Raw genomic sequence first — 8,733 nt, forward strand, 5'->3', positions numbered from 1 at the left:
GTGCAGGCCTTCATGGAAACTAGTCCACAGAATGTGTAAGAGAGCTGCCACCTCTGACAAGCAAGGACCAGCCTCCACGCCCAGCGGCTTCATTTCCTTCATGGGGTCCCTGGAACATAGTCTGAAAACTGCCAGTCTGTGTACAATTTCTACAGTTTCTCCCAGCTGAGGTTTTATAACTCTGATTAGAAGGGGAAAAGTTCACAAGGCAGAGCTGAAGCGGCATGATTTTCCTGAAAACAGGAAGTCAGAGCTACCAAACTGTGAAGCCAGGGCTTTTAGACCACACCGCATTCTTTCTTAAGGAACCTTTCACCTCCTTTTGGGTGAATTGTTGACAGCAACGGCCAGCTGTTGTGTAGACATGGGAAGATTGCTGGGCTGAAAGGGAGCGTTCTCAATAGCCAGCTGTGACTCATTTGCAAATTATTTCACCGCTTAGAGCCTCAGTTCTTTGTGAAAAGAGGGGAGTGGAACAAGCTAGTCCTCGGAGGTTACTGATGGCTAAGAATGTTCTGAGATGGAGAAAGTTATTAATGTGTTCACAAAAATTGTGTGTTCAAGTGCTATGTTTCAGGCACCACTTGCTCTGCATGGGGATTATAGCCTAACAGGAGGACAGACACCGAACAATGATGCATTATGTGAAAAAGAAAGTACTGGCTGACAAGTGACCAGAGAGGAACATCTCAAGTTGGACCAGAGGGTCCGGGTGGTCTTCCAAGACAGAGGGAGATAGAGACAGAGTCACAGTGAAACACGCAGGTAGAAAGAGATAGAGAGAGACAGAAGAGAAGCAGAGAGACAGAATGAGGAAAATGATGCAAAGGGCATCTGAGATGACTGCAGATTAGGGAGAGAAATTTGATTTCAGCTGAGGTTAGAGATATGTGTGACCCAGAGAACCAAGTGAATTCACTGTCTAATGCACCAACCTGTGGGCAAAGCAAACTCTTTGGTCACCTTTCTACTCAACTTGGCTCCAAAATGTTTGAGCAAGCAGCTTGCACAAAATAACCCGAAATAACGGATTAAAAGAATGGTGGAAGAAAAAAGGAGAGATCAGAGCCAGGAATAAGAATAAAAGTGCTCATCACAGTGACCTAAATTCTGGCTACAGACGTCACAGATTTTACTCAAAACTTGTCAGCGATCAAAGTAGAAAGAACTTGTGTTTCCATGTTCAGTGGTACAATTCACAGTGTTAATGAAATTATTACAGTAAAACTGTTGATAGGAAAGCCATCAGAGTGTAAAATTCCTCTGGGGTCCTCCAGTATAAACCATTCATTGTGGATGTTGATACAATGTTGTCTGCTAAACTCTTCTTTAATCACTCTCTTTTGTCTAGCTTAATCCAGTGGGAGACTTAAAAGCATCAACCACCACCCTCCTTGCAGTAATATTATGCCCCTAACCCTGATATCCTGATACATTGCTCTCTAGACTGTTCTACTCCGGAGCCTGCAGCACAACTGGTCCTTTCTTTACCTGAATACAGAAACTTAAAGTCTTCATCACTGAGTCGTGTTTGAGTCTTTGTTTCTCATGGACTGCAGCCCGCCAGGCTCCTCTGTCCATGGAATCCTCCAGGCAAGGATATTGGAATGGGTTGCCATTTCCTTCTCCAGGGGAATCTTCCCGACCCAGGGATTGAACCTGGAGTTTCCTACATTGCAGGCAGATTCTTTACCTTCTGAACCGCCAGGGACCTTGGGTTGAAGCTTCATTACTACTGTTACCTTTGAAGAGCATTATTCATTCATATTAATTTAATTAACTCAATTTTAATATCTTGGTTTCTCCTCGTTTCACAGTTATTTGGGAGTAAAGCCATTTATAAGATTGTTCCATTAACAAATCCACTTTTGAATAATACTTTTTGAATTGCTGTTTTAAAAATAAAGTTCCTGGTCTAGAACTCCTCATATAGAACTTCATGGTGGTCTTATTGAAACTAATCCTAACTATTTAACAGAAGTCAGTCAGTCCTCCTTTCTATCATGCCATGAAATCATGCCTGACTTGAGAAATTAGTCTTTTCTTTTTTTTTTAACAGAATTTGTTTTAATATTTTCTTCATCTCTGGATGATGCCAAGCATACGTGTGAGAATATGTATTCAATTAATGGACTTGGTATCATGTAGACATACACTTAAGATCTTAGCTTGTGTGCCTTTGGATATGTTATGTAACCTCCTTCCTGAGCCTTACATACTTTATCTCTTAGATAAAGATGATTCAAACCCATCTCATACTTTGGTTGTGAGAATTAAAAAAAAAAAAATTGTGTATATCAGAGACTTTCTGTAGTATGTAAATGAGGACAATAAACAATCCTGTCTAACAGGGTCATTTCAAGGATTAAAAGAGTACATTTGAAGAAACATTGGGGAGGGAAAAATCAGTTTGATGTTGATAGTGGTCACCCTTCATCCAAGGTATGATATAGCTGTCCTATTACATTGCTGTCAGGAGGCTCCATTTGTAGCCACTCTAGAGAGAACTTGGCAGTGTCTATAAAAACTTTTAAATATGCATGTCCTGTAGGCAGCAATTCAACTTCTCAGTTTGACCATAAAAGTGCATATTAGCAGGAAGGGTGTATACAAATGTGTATGTTGCAACACTCTTTGTAATAAATTAGCCGAAACTGGAAACTCCCTAAATGTTCAGGGAGGAGTAGGTACGTAGATTTTGGTGTGTCAGTTCTACAACAGTGGAAAAGACTGAGGGAGAATTATATGTATAACATGGAAAGAGGTCCAGGAAGTAATGATTAAAATTTTTAAAAATCAGCATATAGAAAAACCAATCAATATGCATTTCACTTATGTGAATACATATAGAGCCACATAAAACAGCACTATATATTTTTGACTGGTACATATAAGAATATTATTAAGCAGAAAAAGTATAAATTTACATGCCAGTATAAACCATAATTACCTCTTGGGGAGTGCAGGAAGGGGTTGACATGGAGGGTTACTGTTTAAAAGAAACATTTGGGACTTCCCTGGTGGTCCAGTGGTTAAGACTTTGCCTTCCAATGAAGGTGGTACCAGTGTGATCCCTGGTTGGGGAGCTGGGATCCCACATACCTCCTGGGCAAAAATCCAAAAAGCACAGAACAGAAACAATATTGTAACAGACTAAATAAAGACTATACCAAAGAATGATCCAGATCAAAAATATTTCTTTAAAAATAAAAGAAATATTCCCTTACCTATGGTGTTCCAATTTTTTTAAATGGAGAATCTCCACATATGTTATAGAGTTGGAATACAATTTTTAAAAGCTTTGAGAGCAATGCCTGGCATATAATAAGCTTCTAATAAGTGTTAATTCCTTCCTTTGATATAAAATTTTTAAATCATCTGCCAAGTGAATTGAGATTTATTCATTAATTAAGCAAATACTTATTAACACAGAGTTTGTCCCAGTCATATCCTATACTTCAGGGACACAGTAGAGAGATGTTTACAACTTGAGTAGAAGACAGATAAGTAAAAAAGAAAAACCTGCAGTCTCACAGGAGCTGATAGATGAAATAGAGGATGCTACGGGAATATACCACAGTAATGCGGAACTTCCTCTGAAGGAGTCAGAGACCAAGGAAGGTTTCACAGATGAACTTCAAAGTCATAGCCCCTCCTGTACATGTAGTTGCTATTTAGTCATTAAGTTGTGTCCAACTCTTGTGACCCCTTGGACTGTAGCCCACCAGGCTCCTCTGTCCTTCGGATTTCCCAGGCAAGAATACTGAAGTGGGTTGCCACTTCCTTCTCCAGGGGGTCTTCTTGAACCAAGGATCAAATCCCCGTCTATTGCATTGACAGCCAGATTCTCTACTGCTGAGCACCCAGGGATGCCCCCTCCTATGTATAAACTGCCAATAACCCAAGTGGTCAGAGAATGGATCAAATCCCAGCATGAATTAAAAGGACTGAGGCAGAAGAGCTATAGCCAAAGTTAAAGGAGCTTAAGGATGACTGTCATGGTTCACCATGATCTGTACACATAACCACTAAAGAAGCAAGACTTCATAAGTGTTTGTTCTTTGCTCAAGAACTATCTTGTAAAATAGGATCAGAGACAAATTAAAATCCACATTCAGTTCTGCTGCAGACTCACTGAGTTGGCTTTCCTATCTCAGACAATGTCATAGTGTGGGGCCCCTTCCGAAGCAATTCATGAAAACGACAGGAGGGTTATCTGAATCATGTTCCGGGCTGCAATCAAACTCTGGAGAAACAATAGAAAAGATACAAATTCTAATACATGAAGGGAAATTCAACTGGACATGAAGTGAGAACAGAGGGTAAGCCAAACATCCATGCAAGACCAAGAGTGAGAAGTGGTCTAGGGAATAGACGTGGAGTCAGAGCTGCCGGAGGCAGTCTGTCTCCTCTGACTCTGTCTCTTAAGTCAGGTCCCACCCAGTCACTCGGTGGTTTCAGCCATGAGCATTAGCCACATGGCACTCTGATCTCCTTCAGAGCTTCTGCACTATCTTTGCTCTTTGCTCACTGTGACTTGCTCACAGCTTTGGATCTGCTGGTTTACGTCCCTATTTCTAGCCCCAAGGAACCCTATGACCCTGCAGATGTGGCCTTAATCTCTTTTCACACACAGTCTACATGTATCTTATTGCTTTGCTGGCTCTGAGTAATCATTTCTAAACCCAATTCAGTGAGGGCTCTCAGGTTCCTAGTCTAGAGTCAGCCTTCCTGGTCAGGATCAACCTTTGGATAGATCAGTACCCAAAGAAAGGGGAAGAAAATGTTTGTTCCAAGTCATGAATGGGTTGGTATGAGTGGTACTTTGTAAAGAGGTCTCTAATGAATGTTCGTGGTCATAAGGCCATGCTCCAGCTGGCTCTAAGTTATCAGCCACACAGCGCCTAAGGCCATAAAGCTAAGGGGTGTCACCAAAAATACCTGAACACAACCTAATTGTCCATTGACAGAGAAATGGATAAAGAAGATGTGCTGCACATATACACTGGAATATTTCTCAGACATAAAAAAGAATGAAATCATGCCATTTGCATCCAGCCACATGGATACTGTCACCCTGCTTATTTAACTTATATGCAGAGTACATCATGAGAAAGGCTGGGCTGGAAGAAACACAAGCTGGAATCAAGATTGCCAGGATAAATATCAATAACCTCAGATATGCAGATGACACCACCCTTATGGCAGAAAGTGAAGAGGAACTAAAAAGCCTCTTGATGAAAGTGAAAGAGGAGAGTGAAAAAGTTGGCTTAAAGCTCAACATTCAGAAAATGAAGATCATGGCATCTGGTCCCATCACTTCATGGGAAATAGATGGGGAAACAGTGGAAACAGTGTCAGACTTTATTTTGGGGGGCTCCAAAATCACTGCAGATGGTGATTGCAGCCATGAAATTAAAAGACGCTTACTCCTTGGAAGGAAAGTTATGACCAACCTAGACAGCATATTGAAAAGCAGAGACATTACTTTGCCAACAAAGGTCCGTTTAGTCAAGGCTATGGTTTTTCCAGTAGTCATGTATGGATATGAGAGTTGGACTGTGAAGAAAGCTGAGCGCAGAATTGATGCTTTTGAACTGTGGTGTTGGAGAAGATTCTTCAGAGTCCCATGAACTACAAGGAGATTCAACCAGTCCATTCTAAAGGAGATCAGTCCTGAGTGTTCTTTGGAAAGAATGATGCTAAAGCTGAAACTCCAGTACTTTGGCCACCTCATGCGAAGAGTTGTCTCATTGGAAAAGACTCTGATGCTGGGAGGGATTGGGGGCAGGAGGAGAAGGGAATGCCAGAGGATGAGATGGCTAGATGGCATCACTGACTCGATGGACTTGAGTCTGAGTGAACTCCTGGAGTTGGTGATGGACAGGGAGGCCTGGCATGCTGCAATTCATGGGGTCGCAAAGAGTCAGATACGACTGAGCGACTGAACTGAACTGAACTGACATGGATGGACCTACAAAGTGTCATACTGAGTGAAGTAAGTCAAACAGAGAAGGAGAAATATTGTATGACATTTTTTATATGTGGAATCTAAAAAGAAATGATATAAACAAACTTCCAAAGTAAAAAATACATTATTTTCTATCACAAATAATCAAAACGGAAACCCCATCAGTCTATGACCAGAAGAGTAAAAGGAATAAACAAATCTTTGTGGGGCCTAATTATGCAGTAGACATGTAGGTTGGGAGTCTTATCTGAAATAGCTTCTTTAACTTATTATTCAAATTCCTATTATGACTAATAATAAGTGGGCCATTTATTTTTTATGCCAAGGTACATATAGGAAAATTAAATTGTTTTTTAATTCAAGGAACTATAACACACAGAGTGAACATCGGCTTCCTTCCTTGAGTTTTTTCAAGGTATCTTTTTTATCTCCTTGTTTCTCAAACTGTATATGATGGGGTTCAGCTTTGGGACTCACAACTCCATAGAACAAGGACACCACCATATCTTGGCCCGGCGAGTAGCCAACACCAGAGTGGAGATATGCGAAGAAACCAGGGCCATAGAAGAGAGTCACTGTGATCAAATGAGAGGCACAGGTATTGAAAGCTTTTGTCCACCCTGGGGTTGAGCGGATCCTCGTGACAGCAGCGATGATGTAGCCATAGGAAACCACGACAACAAGAGCTGATGTCTTGAACGAGCGAGGTCACTCCCTGGCTGAGGAAGGGGCTAAACCAAGACAAGACCAGCAAGGGTGGCAGGTCACAGAAAAAGTGGTGAATGACCCGTAGCCCACAGAATTGGAGCCCGGATACAGAGCTGGTCTGGACCAGTCAGGTGAGGAGGCCTCCAGGGTATGCTGCGACGGCCATGCGCACACAGACGGCTGCGCAGAGCAGAGGCTGCAGGGCTGCGCGTGGCGGCGAACCGACCGTCCGCCATGGCTGCCAGGAGGCGGCACTCCGCGTCCCCCATCCCGATGAAGAAGAAAAACTGGGCGGCACAGCCCACGAGGGAGATGGTCTTCTGCTCCCTGAAGAAGTCACAGAGCATCTTAGGGGCTACGGAGGAGGTATACGAAAGGTCAATGACGGACAAGTTACCGAGGAAGAAATACATGGGGGAGTGGAGGTGTGACTCCACCGTGATCAGGACGATAAGGCCCAGCTTCCACGCTAGAGTCATGAAGAAGATCCCCAGAAACAGACTGAAAAGGATAACCTGAAGCTCTGGATGCTCTGAAAATCCCAAAAGGATGAAATGTGTCATCAGGTTGATGTTCTGGCCCAGGGCCAACTCTCTTCTCTCTGCTGCCTTCAGAGCCCCATGCGATTCCTGAGGCAATGAAAATCCAGGTAAAGAAACCATTTGGTTCTGTCATGGAATCCTAGACCCTCAGAGCCCGAAGAGACAGTGAAAGGCAAATGTCTTACCTCCACCCAATGCAGAAATCCCCTCTACAGCATTTGTTGGGGTTTTCCAAAAGATTATCGTCACCCTCATCTCATTTGTTTATGCAAAAGTGACCGGCCTCAGAATAGACTGCCATGTTTGCATTATCTGGATCATCACCTTCACTGTCCACATCACAGCTTTATCAAAGGCAGTTATTCATAGCATTGGGATTAAATACCATCCCCCCTTTTTTTCAGTTGTTCTAAGCAACGCTATGACAAATTTAGACAACACATTAAAAAGTAGAGATATTAATTTACTGACAAAGGTCAGTATACTCAAAGCTATGCTTTTTCCAGTAGTCATGTACAGATGTGAGAGTTGGACCATAAAGAAAGCTGAGCACCAAAGAATTGATGCTTTTGAACTGTGTATTGGAGGAGACTCTTGAGAGTCCCTTGGACTGCAAGGAGATCCAACCAGTCCATTCTAAAGGAGATCAGTCCTGTGTGTTCATTGGAAGGACTGATGCTGAAGCTGAAATTCCAATACTTTGGCCACCTGATGTGAAGAGCTGACTTATTTGAAAAGACCCTGATGCTGGGAAAGATTGAGGGCAGGAGGAGAAGGGGAAGACAGAGGATGAGATGATTGGATGGCATCACTGACTCAATGGACATGAGTTTGAGCAAGCTCCAGGAGTTGGTGAGGGACAGGGAAGCCTGGTGTGCTGCAGTCTATGGGGTCGGAAAGAGTTGGACACGACTGAGTGACTGAACAACAAGCTTTGTGATTCGATTATTGAGCCACTCAGATTTATACTAGATTTTTTCTTTTTTGAAAATAAATTCCTAGAGAGGCAATTTTGTTTCTTATCATCATTGTCTATTCTGACCAGGCTTTATGGAGTCAAGATGTTCTTTTTCCTTAAAGCAGAGCAATGAAGCACTTAGAGATGTGAAAAACCGGCTTCCCCTTTAGAAATTAAAGAAAGGGTAAGGAAAAAAAGCTCCATGCTGTGAAATATTTACACTCAACATTATCAACACCGCGTGTTTGACCAAGAAATGAAGATGATGTAGAAAGTAATAAAACATTGCTATTAAGTTCAATATATTCAACATATTGCATGAGACAGTCAGGAAATAAATGAATCACACCCCCGTGCTTCAGGGGCACCGAGAGCAGTGTTTGTCCAGTGCCCTGGGTCTGGGGCACAGCATCTGAGAGGAAATGCCTTTGAGGACTCCAACAATGAGGAAAGAGTAACCAGAATGAAAATTTTGTGTGTGAGTGGTTGACAGGTGGTTCGCTCAAGAGCTTTGTGTTAAAAATGAAAAAAGCGTTTGCAAAAGCACAGAGACC

At 42.3% G+C, this 8,733-nt stretch overlaps 1 pseudogene; it reads right to left on the bottom strand.

Moving 5' to 3' along the window:
• Positions 1-6,381: 6,381 nt before the first annotated feature.
• Positions 6,382-7,341, bottom strand: LOC129627964 (olfactory receptor 5A1-like; annotated as a pseudogene).
• Between the last annotated feature and the right edge of the window lie 1,392 nt (positions 7,342-8,733).

Source organism: Bubalus kerabau, chromosome 15 (assembly GCF_029407905.1).
Source record: "Bubalus kerabau isolate K-KA32 ecotype Philippines breed swamp buffalo chromosome 15, PCC_UOA_SB_1v2, whole genome shotgun sequence".
NCBI classification, from domain to species: Eukaryota; Metazoa; Chordata; class Mammalia; order Artiodactyla; family Bovidae; genus Bubalus; species Bubalus kerabau.